Source organism: Apodemus sylvaticus, chromosome 23 (genome assembly GCF_947179515.1).
Source record: "Apodemus sylvaticus chromosome 23, mApoSyl1.1, whole genome shotgun sequence".
NCBI lineage: Eukaryota > Metazoa > Chordata > Mammalia > Rodentia > Muridae > Apodemus > Apodemus sylvaticus.
In genome coordinates this window covers 57,327,536-57,343,360 of record NC_067494.1, presented here as the reverse complement: position 1 = coordinate 57,343,360, position 15,825 = coordinate 57,327,536, and the positions used below count along the sequence as shown (strand labels likewise).

General features: G+C 38.1%; 2 pseudogenes; both read right to left on the bottom strand.

Annotated features, from left to right (window-relative positions):
* Positions 1–582: 582 nt before the first annotated feature.
* On the bottom strand, positions 583–1,858 carry LOC127673814 (zinc finger protein 431-like; annotated as a pseudogene).
* Positions 1,859–7,152: 5,294 nt separating this feature from the next.
* LOC127673813 (REST corepressor 1-like) lies at positions 7,153–15,472 on the bottom strand (annotated as a pseudogene).
* Positions 15,473–15,825: the final 353 nt, after the last annotated feature.

The following is a 15,825-nucleotide window of genomic DNA, read 5'->3' as shown; positions in this document are numbered from 1 at the left end:
AGATCTATGCAGATCCATGAAGATGTACTGTCATGTAGTGATGCTTATAAAGAAATAGATGACTTAAATCTTATTGATGATCCTATAAGAATTACTAAAATTATATCTGTGATTAGTAAGCTCTTTTCTGATGGAACTTCTATTAGGTCCTTTTCTTTTCTTCTCTTTTTTAACACATTGCTTATTTTCATGAAGTTTCTTACAAGTCTGTGTTACTTTATACATTATGAGATAAATGTCACCTGCAAAGGTCTTGCCACACTATTTACACAGGGTTTCTCTTCAAAGTGGTTTTTTTTATGTATTCTGAAATATATTATGTGCTCTTTAATGTGTTCAAAGATGAGTGTAACATGCAAAGGTTTACCACATTGTGTACATTTATAAGGTCTCTCTCTTTCTCTCTCTGTCCATCTCTCTCCAGTATTTGCTCTTTGTTGCATTAGGAGTTAACTTTGCTAGGCTTAGGCTTTACCACATTGTTTACATTCAGAAGGTTTTTTGCCAATACAAATATGTTCATTACAATTAAGATTATGATCTCATTTGTAGTCTTTTTCTTCACTATTTGCATTTATATATTCAGAAATGATGGCATTGTAAAAAGGCTTTCTCACATTGATTACCTTTGTAGTTTTTCTCTCTAGTATGTTCCTTTATGCTTTTGGAGATGACCATGTTTTGAAAAGACTTTCTCACACTGATTACATTTGAAAGGTTTCTCTCCAGTATGTCTTCTTTCATGAGGTTTTATATTATAATATTTCCTGAGGTTTATATTATAATATTGGGAAAAGGCTTTGGCACATAGATTACCATTGTAAGGTTCATCTTCATGCTTTTGTAGAATAATATGTTGTGGAAAGGCTTTATCACATTGATCACATTTTTTAAAGATTTATTTATTTATTATATGCAAGTACACTGTAGCTGTCTTCAGACACCCCAGAAGAGGGCAGCAGATCTCATTACAGATGGTTATGAGCCACCATGTGGTTGCTGGCCTTTGATCTCAGGACCTCCAGAAAAGTAGTCAGTGCTCTTAACTGCTGAACCATCTTTCCAGCCCTGACATTGATTATATTTGAAGGGTTTATCTCCAGTATGTGTTTCTTCATTCCTTTGGAGATTAATATGTCATGAAAAGGCTTTATTACATTGATTACATTTGTAGGCTTTCTCTCCAGTATGTATTCTTTTATGTATTTGGAGATTAATATGTTGGGAAAAGGCGTTACCACATCGATTACACTTGTAGGGTTTCTCTCCACTATGTATTCTTATATGTATTTAGAGACTACAGTTTTGGAAAAAGGCTTTACCACATTGAATACATTCATAGGGTTTCTCTTCAGTATGAATTCTTTCATGCCTTTTAAGATGACTGTGATTTGCAAAAGCTTTGCCATATTGATTACATTCATAATGTTTCTGTCCAGTTTGTGTTCTTTTCTGTACTTGGAGAGTTGTGTAAGGTACAAAGGCTTCAACATACTGAATAACTCTATGGAGTATCTTTTTTGTATGAATCCTTTCATACCTTTGAGCATGACTGTGAGCATGTAAAATAAAGGCTTTACCACATTTAGTATTTTCAGAGGGTTTTGCTGTACTCTGGCTTCTTTCATGCCTTCTGTGTCCTCTAGATCTTAGACAACGTTCTTCAATATTTAGGCCTTCCCAATTAAAGCCTATAACTTTGAGGTTCCTGTAGGTCTCCAGCATGACATCTTTGTAGAGCTTCTTTTGAGAAGGATCCAGCAAAGCCCACTCCTCTTGAGATCACATGCATATCTTCGTAAGTCACTGTATTTTCTTTTCTCTCAGGTTGCTCATTGTCAGACAGCAAAAATAACATTCCTGCTAGTCATACTCAGGCCAGTTTGAAAGTTATTCATGATGAGACTTAGTAACTCATGACTGGCACTCCTCTAAAGCACTTAGCAACAGAGCAGGTCCTTTTCTTTTAAATGGTTTTGTTTCATATTTTATTATATCAATGGCTTGAACATTTTTATTTAACTTCAACAAATATTAGAAATAGAAAAATGAATTCTGAAGAATTTCACAAATAAATTTCTCAATCTCAATTAACAAATGTTATAATTCAATGGCTGAGCAATTATAATGCTATGGACATTCACCACAATGATTGTACTGAACTAGAAAACAAGTAAAGCAAGACATGGGAATATTACTTACAACAGCATTATTACAACATATTTTCTTTAAAATTTTAACATAGATTTTATCACTTCAAAAGATATACAGCATTTCTCTTATATTTGCAAACTTAACCTTATACATCTTTTAAAATCTTGAAAAAATTTTAAGCAATCTAAAAAGCACTTAGCAAAGTTTGAAGTCTACATAATGGAATGCTATCCACTCCAGTATAAATGTTCATTTTAGTAAACACTCATTATTTTATGACATGCATAGACTCTACTGACCTTCCTTCTGAACTGTAACACTACTGAATTGTTCTTTACTACAGTGAGGAGAAGCTGCAAAAACCCAGGGAGAGGCGGGAAGGGCATGCACATGATCATTAGACTCAGATGACCTAAAACTGCCTTTAGTCAGTCTGAGGCAAAGTTTACTTGATACCAAAAACTTGAATCCTGGGTCACTAGGTGTACAAACAGAACAGAGATGTGAGATTTGTCTTTCCTTTGCTTACATGAAAGCAGGGACTCAGTTAGTGTAATGTACTATTTGGCTTATTTTTGGTGTGCAATTATACCAATAATACATCTCATGGTTAGAAAGACAAAGCAGAGCTGAATTTAAAGTGGCACTGAGCTCACTCAAAGGTGGTGCTGGGGAAAGTGTATAACAGGACCCCTGCTTCATGAGTCCGCCACAGTAAGCTTTGTCAACTTTTGTTTTTTGGATTTAGGTTTGTGACCACCATTGGGAGGCTCTTACAAAACCCATCTGAGACCTTCTTTAGGAAGTTGTTTTGACAAACAAAGAGGCAGTGGGTGTGCGGTGAACCCCTGCTCCTGCTGACACAGCACCCTCTCTGTACCAACACTTATCTGACCAGCACAAATGAGGCAGGGGGCCTCTGGGTAAAGAGCTCGATTACAGAATTGATCACAGCTGCTGACCAGTCAACACAATATTCAAGTAACAGGGTGTTTAAGTAGAGAAGGGAAAACAATTATCTAAACACTACATGTTCACATAAAATTAAATAAAACAAACTTTTAATGGATATGCAATATAGTTTATATCTTTAGGGATTTCTAAACTAAATTTTAGACTATTATTTGTGTCCATGATACTATATTTTGCACAATAACTTTTATTTAGAAGATTTTCCCACAAAACAAATAATTATGACATTCACACTGATAATTTTTAAGAACCCAAAGCTTAAATGACATTCCATCAGACGCAGGCATCATGTTCCAAACCTAACCTGCTGACATGTGACAGTCACAGTCCAGACCAGAGCCCGCAGCTTTGAAAACTAAGCAGTTTCTTAGACTTACATCACTGTGGACTATGTCATAAAAAGTTTAAAACATTAAGAGTACTGCAGCAGCAACCAGGCAAAGCCTACTCTTGCCCTTTTGTCAAGTGAAACGGCATGCCTCTTTTCCTAGGAGAAAAAGCCAAGACCAGCTACTCTGGTCATAATCATACTGACTGACACTGGGCTCTTCAGCTAGAGGCCACTTGGTGCTCACAACCAAAAGAAAGACAGAACAAGCCTGGTGCTGGGCACAGCCACTATGCCTGTCACACTATCTAATGATCACCAAATCTAAACACTGACGAGAGGGAACACATTTGAAGGAAAGTAGCCTGGGGCACAAGGATAGACACAGAACCTCCAGCAGAGCGAGAAGCCACCCTGTAGCATGGCTCTGCTCACTGGAGGGGAGGGCATGCAAACACGCTAGGTGAGCAGGGTTTTATCATTGTGTATGAGTCATATACAAAGAGCAAGGTAAACTCACCCCATGTTCTCCTTCCCCTTCAGCTACACAGCAGGTTTATGATACAAGCACAAAAAATTTACTAGTGTTACTAGTGTTACTCTGTACATCCTATCCCCAGTCTTGATTTCTACAGCTGAATCTTTTTCTAAAGAGAAAATCAGCTAACTTGAAAAAAATGGGAGGGGGAAGGTGCTTAGGAGTCAAACTATCGAATTTTAATTACATATTTTAAATTCTTTTTTTTTATTCGATATAATTTTTATTTACATTTCAAATGATTTCCCCTTTTCTAGCCCCCCACTCCCCGAAAGTCCCATAAGCCCCTTTCTCTTCCCCTGTCGTCCCACCCACCCCTTCCCACTTCCCCGTTCTGGTTTTGCCGAATACTGCTTCACTGAGTCTTTCCAGAACAAGGGGCCACTCCTTTCTTCGTGTACCTCATTTGATGTGTGGATTATGTTTTGGGTATTCCAGTTTTTTAGGTTAATATCCACTTATTAGTGAGTGCATACCATGATTCACCTTTTGAGTCTGGGTTACCTCACTTAGTATGATGTTCTCTAGCTCCATCCATTTGCCTAAGAATTTCATGAATTCATTGTTTCTAATGGCTGAATAGTACTCCATTGTGTAGATATACCACATTTTTTGCATTCACTCTTCTGTTGAGGGATACCTGGGTTCTTTCCAGCACCTGGCAATTATAAATAGGGCTGCTATGAACATAGTAGAGCATGTATTCTTATTACATGGTGGGGAGCATATTTTAAATTCTTAAGAACTTCATTCATACCTTAAATACCTTAAAGCATCTACTTTTTTTCCTTTTTGGCATTGAAAGCAGAAAAAATATTAAAACAGCAACAAAAGATATTTCCACATGGTTAGTGCAGTCTCAAGTGACTGTGGATGCTAAAACGCAGTCCAGCCAGCTGATCCTCAAGCCCTGCAGGCCCACAGTCTGGTAAGAGAGCAAAAGTGATTCTGAAGTCTCAGAACAATACATAGCAATCTTTGCTTGTTCCCAGTCCAAACAAGTGGCATTACATACCACTCCATAGATTGCTTTTATTCATCTTGGTCTCACTAAGCAACACATCCACTTCTGCCATGCACCGACCCAGTTGCGGAGATTGAGACCGAGGGAAGACTTTGGATATCAGGAGAGGCACAGGTTCAGTGAGTGGCGAGTGACAAACAGAAACAAACACTGAGGAGGTTTAAATCCGAATGTATTTTTGCAGCTCTCAAGCAAGGATTTTTATACATAAAAAATTGGCATTACAATTCTGAAAAAATGTATCCAGTGAAGCAATTACAAAGAACGATTATCATAAGCATTTGGCACAAGAAGATACAAAACCAATCGGGTATAAATTTAGAAGATCACATACGAAACATCACATTCCTTGATCACAATAAATTCATATAAAATCACCTGTAGTTAATAGCAAACGTTCAAAAGTTCAGAAGATCTCAGGAACACTTAGCTATGGTCCTTATGTCCTGTTTACTTTAAGGAATTTTCATGAGTAATCCTCATGTAACATCTAGTTTCTGTCTCTTTAAAGCTCCTCAAAATTCACTTAAACAATGCTTTCCATACCACAGTGTCAGAGCCAACCTCATCTTACACACATAGCCATACAAATTCATATGTTGTTGGGAGGTTATTTTAACAACGTATTATGTTATTATACTTATGTAACTGATTATGAAGCAAAGCATTGAACTTCTAAGAAAGAGGTCATGGCCAGTGACTCTATTTCAAAGAATGAACTTTCATTTAACTTTCTCGCTTGGATACTTTCGGCCCAGGCTATCAGGAACATCTTGTGAATATAGAGATAGAATAGGGGGGAACCAAAGCAGGCAAGTGGCCAAGAGAACTACAGCTCAAAATTATTCTCCAGCTAGAGAGGTCCACAACCGGTTCTAGGAGGCCTCCTCCCACAGGAGTCTGTGAAGCTTGCCCACAGGATCTACTGGAGGTGGTATGGCAACTTCTCTGTCTTATGTGCTTCTAAGAGACAGGGGATAGTGTTTGTGTGATCACACTAGTACACAAATGACACAAATGACACATGGAGTGGCATATAATGGCCAGGCATGCCAAAGGGATGAGAGTTAATTTTGTGTAGCATCTAGAAAACCATTCCTAGCTTTTCTATTCTCCTTTACTGAGCTGACCTGACATTTAAAGTCTGCACTGAAACCTTCAGACACTCTCCCCATCTGCTACATCTCAATGGTGTCATCTTTGGCAAGCAATAAACTTTAAGCAAGACACTTGAACAGAAAAGGGACTGATAGCATGGTTGCCAGAAGGAGAAGGCACCAATTCCAAATGTACAAGCACCAGGTACAGTGATATGAGCCAAATCTCTCAGAGCTGGGGATGATGGTGATATCTAGGAATCAAGAAGAAATGGGTGCACCCTCATCCTGGGATTTCAATGCTGAAGGCTGAAGGCAGAAAACATTGAGGTTCACGTTCTCATTAAGCTACAATGTCCAAGGACAGTCGCTGCAAATAAGCTTTTACCACTTGGAAAAGAGAAAAGGGAAAGAGTTATGGAAGAAAGAAAGGGGAGAGAAGACACGTGATCAATAGCCATAAATCTGCTCTCCCGTTAGGGAAACAGGAGTTGTATGAGGACTTGGTATGATAAAGGTGATGATGTGGTCTGCTGATGGGCTTAAGATTTCCAAAGAAGCATGATTTTACTTAGGTGGCTGCCCCAGGAAAGAAAGGGAGAATTTTTCTAGAAGGCCTACTGGGCCTTCTGAGAATTACACTATGCACAAAGTAGAAGCTGCAGGCCATGCAGGAACAGAGATGGGCCTTTCAATACTACTTGTTCTGAAACTGCTGACTGGTGGAACTGTCATTGTTGGGGCTGGGGGTGTGGGGAGCCAACTGTAGGGTAGGTCCCAGACTCGAGGGAGGTGTGCAGGCCGTGGGTCCCGCAGCCCATAGGCAGAATGAGATGTAACAGAGTTCTCTGGGAAGTCATGCCAACAATGGAGGAACGAGCAAAGAATTATGGTAGGTGTAGCACAGGACGAAGTGTATGCCTTTTTTGGTAATAGCTGATTTCCACAGAGATGTGATGCAGATGACTAGGTGATGTCTTGTAATACCTAATATCTGGATAACATGTCCATACCAAGTGTCCAAAGCTACCAACAGTTTTCATGAGGCAGATGCATATCTTACGTCGAGGACAGAAGCAGCCGCATCTTCCTCCTCAGGGATCTTGACAGAGCTTTCTAGGGATTTGACAGGTTTCTGGTTAGTGTGCCCATTGGTCTCATCTTTACCAGGTTCTGCTTCCATTCTTGTAAAACTTCATCTATGTTGAAGCGGGGCCAATAATTTACAAAAAAAAAAATTTTTTCCACCTGAACAACTCCCTTGTTCCCAATCACGCCTGAGATTGCCTGAAAAATCGCCTCTTCCATCGTCCAGTGAGCGTTACATTTCTGAATAACCTCTGGAAATCGATCGGTAAGGCTCTGTCCCACCATTCAGCTTTTCTTTAAGAGCACTGTTCGTCTGCTTAATGTGCTGAATCTGTTGTTTGATGGAGACCAGCTCTATGTCCAGCTGTCTCAGCATGGTGGTTGCAGCAGTAGCATTAGCAGACACAGCCTCCACATCTTGAGAAAGAAATATGCCTTTCGGAGCTTTCCTTTTTGCTCTATTTTTAACTTCTGTGCTATGCATTTTATTTTAACCTGAGGAACTGTCTCAGTAGTGGATACCTCCATTTTGCTTTCCTTTCTGCCCTGTATCTTTTGGCTTTTAGAGTCTCTGTTGAGAAGTCTGGTGTAATTCTGATAGGTCTGCCTTTATTTGTTACTTGACCTTATTCCCTACTGCTATTAATATCCTTTACTTTGTACATTTGATGTTTTGACAAGTATGTGACAGAAAATTTCTATTCTGGTCCAATCTTTTTAGAGTTCTGTAGGCTTCTTGTATGTTCATGAGCATCTCATTCTTTACCTTATAGAAGTTTTCTTCTACAATTTTGTTGAAGATATTTACCGGCTCTTTAAGTTAGGAGTCCTTGCTCTCTTATTAGCCGTAGGCTTGATCTTCCCATTGTGTCCTGGGTTTTCTGGATGTTTTAGGTTAGGAATTTTTTGCATTTTGCATTGTTTGACTGCTGTGTCAATATTTTCTATGGCATCTTCAGCACCTGAGATTCTCTCTTCTATCTTGTGTTCTGTTGGTGATGTTTGCATCTATGACTCCTGATCTCTTTTCTAGGTTTTCTAACTCCAGGGTTATCTCCCTATGTGATTTATTTATTACTTCTATTTCCATTTTTAGATCCTGGATGGGTTTGTTCAATTCCTTCACTTGTTTGGTTGTGTTTTCCTATAATTCTTTAAGGGAATTTTGTGCTTCCTCTTTAATGGCTTCTACCTGTTTACCTGTGTTCCCCTGTATTTCTTTAAGGGAGTTATTTATGTCCTTCTTAAGTCTTCTATTATCATTATGATATGTGATTTTATATCAGAATCTGAGGTTTTGGTGTTTTCAGGTATCTAGGACTTGCTGTGTTGGGAAAACAGGGCTCTGATGGTGCCATCTAGCTTTGGTTTCTGTTGCTTATATTCCTGTGCTTGCCTCTCACCTATGGTTATCTCTGCTGTCAGTTTGTTTTGCTGTCTTTGACTGGAGTTTGTCCCTCCTGTGAACCTGTGAGCTTCTGATCTAGGTGTGTCAACTTTCCTGCGAGAGCAGCTCTCTCTGCATGGCATTTGAGTTTGGATAGCTGTGGCACAGCCTTAGCTCTGAGGTCCAGGTAGAAACCAGAAGCCTCAAAGCCCCAATCTCAACCCTGTGGTTCCTACGTGTATATTATTAAAGAACCTGAGAAAGGAGAGTTAATAAAATATTTTTTATGAAAGAAATTTACCATTTATAACCTAGGTCTAGGGGTATTTAAGCTATAATTTATTTTATCATTGATAATTCCTATATAATACTGTAGTATTGTGACCAGTGTTTTATTTCAAGAATAATGTGGTAAATGCCGACAATTTTGATGGCCATAGTTGTCCAGGGCCATGCAGGAGGAATGACGAATGGCTTTACAACTCAGGGAATAAGACCCACTGGTTAGCACAAAACACTATGGGTACACCTTGGTTAAGGCAAGGTTCCAAGGACTGTGTCCTGAAGATTTCATGCTGTTATGGGGTTCTGCTCTGCTTCCTGTCACCACTTCTGTCTTAATCTAAGAATTGCTTGAAAGCTCCAAATGGGCTTGCAACTCCTCAGTGTGAAGTATCTCTGGCAATAATAATAATGCTTAATCTTTTTCAGGCATTGCTTCTGGAGCAGAGGATTGATTCAATCATCACCCTAGGAAATAACTTAGAAATGTATATTTTCAGCAATAATCACCTACCTTAGAAAGCATTTGGAAATTGTTAGGGAAGCAAGTTTAAGATGATTCTGCTCCTAGATCTGATGTACAGAATGTAAAGGAACAATTTTAAGTTCAGAAAGGCATACTTTTGTTGGTTAATCCAGGGAGTTTTAAAGGTCACAAGGCAAGAAAAATGGCAGCATTGCCTGATGTACCTCTGGGGCAGACTGGTGAAGATTGATTTCTCATATCCAGTTTTGCATTCAGGTAACTGATATAATTTAATAATAATTACTGATTAGTAAATAAACATTCAAAACGTTTAAAGTACATATGATTGATTTTTATATAAAAGTAAAGCCTTTTGATATTTTACAAGGTTACTCTTTTTTTAATATTTTTATTTTCTATATTCCTTATTTACATTCCAAATTATTTCCCCTTTCCCGGATCCCCCCTCCCCATATGTCCCATAAACCTTCTTTTCTCCATCCCTTCTCCAATCACCTCCCTCCTTTTTCTCTGTCCTTATATTCCCTTCCAATGCTGGATCAATCCTTTCCAGAATCAGGACCCTCTCCATACTTCTTCATGGGAGTCATTTGTTATGCAATTTGTGCCTTGGCTATTCAGGGCTTCCTGGCTAATAAATATCCACTTATCAGAGATTGCATTCCATGTGTATTCTTTTGTGATTGTGTTACCTCGCTTGGGGTGATATTTTCCAGATCAAACCATTTGTCTAAAAATTTTGTGAATTCATTGTTTCTAATTGCTGAGTAATATTGCATTGTGTAAATATACCACATTTTCTGTATCCATTCTTCCTTTGAGGGGCATCTGGGTTTTTTCCATCTTCTGGTTATTATAAATAAGGCTGCTATGAACATAATGGAGCATGTGTCTTTATTGCATGCTGGGGAATCCTTTGGGTATATGCCCAGGAGAGGTATTGCAGGGTCCTCTGGAAGTCTCATGTCCAGTTTTCTGAGGAACCTCCAGACTGATTTCCACAGTGGTTGTACCATCTTGCAGCCCCACCAGCAGTGGAGGAGTGTTCCTCTTTCTCCACATCCTCGCCAACACCTGCTGACTCCTGAGTTTTTGACCTTAGCCATTCTGACTGGTGTAAGGTGAAATCTCAGGGTTGTTTTGATCTGCATTTGCCTAATGACTAATGATGTTGAGCACTTCTTAAGGTGCTTCTCGGCGATCTGAATTTCTTCAGGTGAAAATTCTTTGTTTAGGTCTGTACCCCATTTTTAATAGTGTTATTTGGTTCCTTGGGGTCTAACTTCTTGAGTTCTTTGTATATATTGGATATTAGCCTTCTATCAGATGTGGGGTTGATGAATATCCTTTCCCAATTTGATGGTTGCTGTTTTGTCCTTTTAACAGTGTCACAAGATTACTCTTAATGATAACTCAAATAAGTGCACATTCTGGTGAGGATAAGGAGAAACAGGAACATTTCTCCATTACTGCTGAGATTTTTAACTGGTACAACCACCCTCAAAATCAATCTTGTGGTTCTTTAGAAAATTGGAAATAGTTCTACCTGAGTACTCAGCTATACCAATTCTGGGCATATACCCAAACGATGCACCAGTATACCATAAGGACATTTGCTCCACCTTGTTCATTGTAGCCTTATTCATAATGGTCAGATACTGGAAAAACACAGATATCCTTCAGTGGAAGAATAGATACAGAATGATTGGTTCAATTACACAATGTAATTCTATTCAGCTATTAAAAACAAGGACTGTATGAAATTTGACAGAGAATGGATGGAACTAGAATTTTTTAATTTTTTATTTATTGAAAAGGGGAGTAAAGGGAAGTAAAATCACTTTATGATAAAATTAAAGATTTATATGGAAAATATTTCAGATAAACAGGTTAAAATTGACAATTTTCAGGGAAATTAAGGAGTAAAGTGGTAGATATGTAAAACATTGCTAAATTAATTGAAATATGGGATAGAAACATTTTGTGAAAGAATTGAAGATTTGCATGGAAAATATTTCTGATACAATTGTAGAAAATGTAGAAAAACATGCTAGAATTGAAGATTATCATGGAATATTTTATATAGATATAATAATGGTAGGCATAAAAATATTCCTAAGTTGATAAAAGTGGAATTATAAACATTTTCTGATAAACTTGAAGATTTACATGGAAAACATTTCTGATAAAGTTGTAGAAATATATAGAAAAACATGTTAAAATGAGAGATTATCATGGAAATTATGTAGATAAAATGATAGGCATAAAGATAATTCTAAGTTGATTGAAGGTGGAATTATAAACATTTTCAGAGAACAGTGAAGATTTACATGGAAAATATTTCTGGAAAAATTCAAGAAATTCAATAAATAGAGAAACACGTTACAATTGACCCATGGAAAATATTACATAAAGAATGGTTGATGTAAAAACTGTAAATTAATTGAGGGTGGAATTAGAACCATTTGTGATAAAATCAAAGATTTACATAGAAAACATTTCTGATAAAATACAGGTAGTATATAGAAAGACATTAAAATTGAAGAGTATCATGAAAAACAATGCAGATAAAATGGTAGACATAAAAGAAATTACTAAATTAATTAAAAGGGAAATTGCAAACATTTTCTGATAAAATTGAAGATTTACATGAGAAATATTTCAGTAGTCTATTTGTTGGGGAGTGGAGTCCATTATTGTTAAGAGATATTAGGGAATAGTGATTGTTGCTTCCTGTTATTTTTGATGTTATTTTTATGTTTGTGTGGGTATCTTCTTTTGGGTTTGATGGAAGAAGATTACTTTCTTGCTTTTTCTAGGGTGTAGTTTCCCTCCTTGTGTTGGCATTTTCCATCAGTTATCCTTTGTAGGGCTGGATTTGTGGACAGATACTGTGTAAATTTGGTTTGATCATGGAATATCTTTGTTTCTCCATCTATTATGATTGAGAGTTTTGCTGGGTATAGTAACCTGGACTGGCATTTGCGTTCCCTTAGGGTCTGTATGAGGTCTGCTGAGGATCTTCTAGGTTTCATCCTCTCTGGTGAGAAGTCTGGTGTGATTCTGATAGGTCTGCCTTTGTAAGTTACTTGCCCTTTTCCCCTTACTGCTTTTAATATTCTTTCTTTGTTTAGTGAATTTAGTGTTTTGATTATTATGTACTGGGAGGATTTTCTGTTCTGGTCCAGTCTGTTTGGAGTTCTGAAGGCTTCTTGTATGTTCATGGGCATCTCTTTCTCTAGGTTAGGGAAGTTTTCTTCTACAATTTTGTTGAAGATATTTACTTGGCCTTTAAGATGAGAATCCTCGCTCTTGTCTATACCTAGAATCCTTAGGTTTGGTCTTCTCGTTCTTTGACTTTTGAGTCAATGTTTTCTATGGTATCTTGAGCACCTGAGGTTCTTTCTTCTGTGTCTTGTATTCTGTTGTTGATGCTTGCATCTATGACTCCTGAATTCTTTCCAAGGTTTTCTATTTCCAGAGATATCTCACGTTGTGATTTCTTTATTGCTTCTACTTCTACTTTTAGATCCTGGATGGTTTTGTTCAGTTCCTTCACTTGATTGTGTTTTCCTGTAATTCTTCAAGGGATTTTTGTGTTTTTTCTTTAAGGGCTTCTGCCTGTTGACCCATGATCTCCTGTATTTCTTTAAGAGATTTTTGTGTTTTCTCTTTAAGGGCTTTTACCTGTTGGTTGATGATCTCCTGTATTTAAGGGAGTTACTTAAGTCTTTCTTGAAGCCCTTTATCAACATCATGAGATACGATTTTAAATCCAAGTCTTGCTTTTCTGGTATGTTGTGGTATCCAGGACTTGCTATGGTGGGAGAACTGAGTTCTGATGTTGCAATGTGGCCTTGGTTTCTGTTCGTAGGATTCTTGGACTTGCCTTTTGCCATCTGGTGGTAGTTGGTATTCTTGTCTCTGGCTAGAGTTTGTTTCTCCTGTGGGCCTGTAAGCCCGTGTCCTTATTCCTCTGAGCTCAAAAGTGAAAGCACTACTGGGAGATCTCTCTTTCCTGGTAGGCTATGCACAGAAGACTGTGGATTCTCCCGGATCCCTGGTGCAAATGGCAGCAAGTGGGAAGACTTCTGTCCCAGCTGCTCCACTGACCTTAGGCCCTGTGTATTCCTAGCTGGTTCCCCTCCAGAGAGAAGGTAGAGATCTCACTTCTGCACTCAAAAGTGAAAGCCTGCTGGGAGATTACTCCCTCTTGGCAGGCTATGCACAGAAGGCTATGGAGACTCCCATCTCCCTGGTGCAAATGGCAACAGGAAGACTTCCATCCCAGCTGCTCTACTGATCACAGAAGGCTGTCGGAACTAGAAAATATTATCCCGAGTAAAGTAACCCAGAACTAAAAGGACATACATGGCATGTAGTCTCTTATAAGTGCCTATTAGCCAACATCAACCATGATACATTTTACAGCCCATATGAATTTTAACAAGAAGAAAGACCCAAATCTGGATACTTCAATCTTACTTAGAAGGGGGAACAAAACAATTATGGGAGACAGGGGGAAGGAAGGACTTGTGTGGAAATGGGAGGGTGAGGGCAAAAGGGAAACAGGATGAGGTATGGTGATAATTAGAAGAGAAGCCCAGAGGGCAGGGACAAGAAATAGAAATATGAAGTTGTGGAGATATAGGTTGGGAATAGTGGAGGTCTTCTAGAAAGTCTCATATATCTAGGATGTGACAGCCTTTTTGAACTATTTTTGTAACTTTAGATTTCTGCCTGCCAGTAAGAGAGAAATGGGCTGAAAAATTCCCTTGCTGCCTTACAATATGTTAATCTATCACTAGTTTAATGTTTTCTCTACCTGTACTATGCAATATCTCTTTTGAAGATATTGGGAACATACTGTTTTTTCCATACTCATTCACTAGAAGAAAACTAAAACAAAATATTTTACTTCCTGATAGATTTTTCTGAGCTACGTAAGAGATGGGAGAAAGCATAAAGTAGATGGATCATTGTGCTTTCCACACATCAAATATGTGTATGTATGTATGTCTATATCTCTATATCTATATCTATGTATAAACATTGTGTAAGAGTATGTTGGAACTTTGTAACTTCCACCTTGTATGTATATATGTATGTATGTATGTATGTATGTGTGTATGTATGTATGTATGTATGTGTTTATGTACACATATATGTATGTGAACATATATGTGAATTTGTAGGTATATATATTCACATACATATAGAATTATGTGTGTAGATGTATATGTGTTTGTATGTGTAAACTGTGTGCAAGAGTGTGTTGGAACTTTGTTTCCTTGTTCATATCTCCACATATTTTTATATGTAAAGGTGCCTGGGTGCAATTGTATGTATATATGCATATTGATTATGTGAGAAATAGTTGGAACCTGTTTCTTAGAACTTTGTTACATCCACTCATATGTATATATGTGCATCTACACATATATCTATATATGTTCCTGTGTGAAATGCTTGGAGCCTGCCTGTTGAAAATTTGTTCCATCCTCTTGCTACTATAAGTATATTTGTATATGTGCATTTGTGTATATGTGTACATATGAGTTTATGTGAAATGCCTGGAACCTGATTGTCTTAGTCAGGGTTTCTATTCCTGCACAAACATCATGACCAAGAAGCAAGTTGGGCAGGAAAGGGTTTATTGAGTTTACACTTCCACGATGCAGTTCATCACTAAAGGAAGTCAGGACTGGAACTCAAGCAGGTCAGGAAGCAGAAGCTGATGCAGAGGCCATGGAGGGATGTTTCTTACTGGCTTGCTTCCCCTGGTTTACTCAGCCTGCTCTCTTATAGAATCCAAGAGCACCAGCCCAAAGGTGGTACCTCCCACAAGGGGCTCTCACCACTTGATCACAAATTGAGAAAATCCCCCATAACTGGATCTCATGGAGGCACTTTCCCAACTGAAACTCCTTTCTCTGTGATAACTCCAGCCTGTGTCAAGTTGATACACGAAACTAGCCAGTACACTGATGTAAGAGCTTGTCTCTAACCATCAAATGTGTGAGCATGTATGTGTTTGTCTGTCTCTCTGTCTCTGTGTGTATATATTTGGATGTATTTATATAAGTAGTTAGAACTTACATTTGCTTCAACCATTGTGTGTTTTTGTGCTAATGTGCATGTTAATGTGTATGTTTGTGTGCATGTGTCTGTGAATGTTTGATTTCTCCCTCCCCACTTTCCCTTCTCTAAATACTGAATATCATAGCTAGCAACTCCTGTGAATTTCTGGACCAACCAAGCCATGTCAGCGGCTCCCAGCACTGCCCCTCACCAGCTACCTGCCTTGGTTGATCTGTGCTGACAAAGCTGATCTTTGTGAATAGAGTCATCTCAATTACACACATAGAAGAAACTATTTCAACAACCTGTGCTTTTCCTGACAATTTCATACGAATGTCTTGGATGATATTATTAGAATTGAGTTATCTGTAAAGTGTCTGAATATA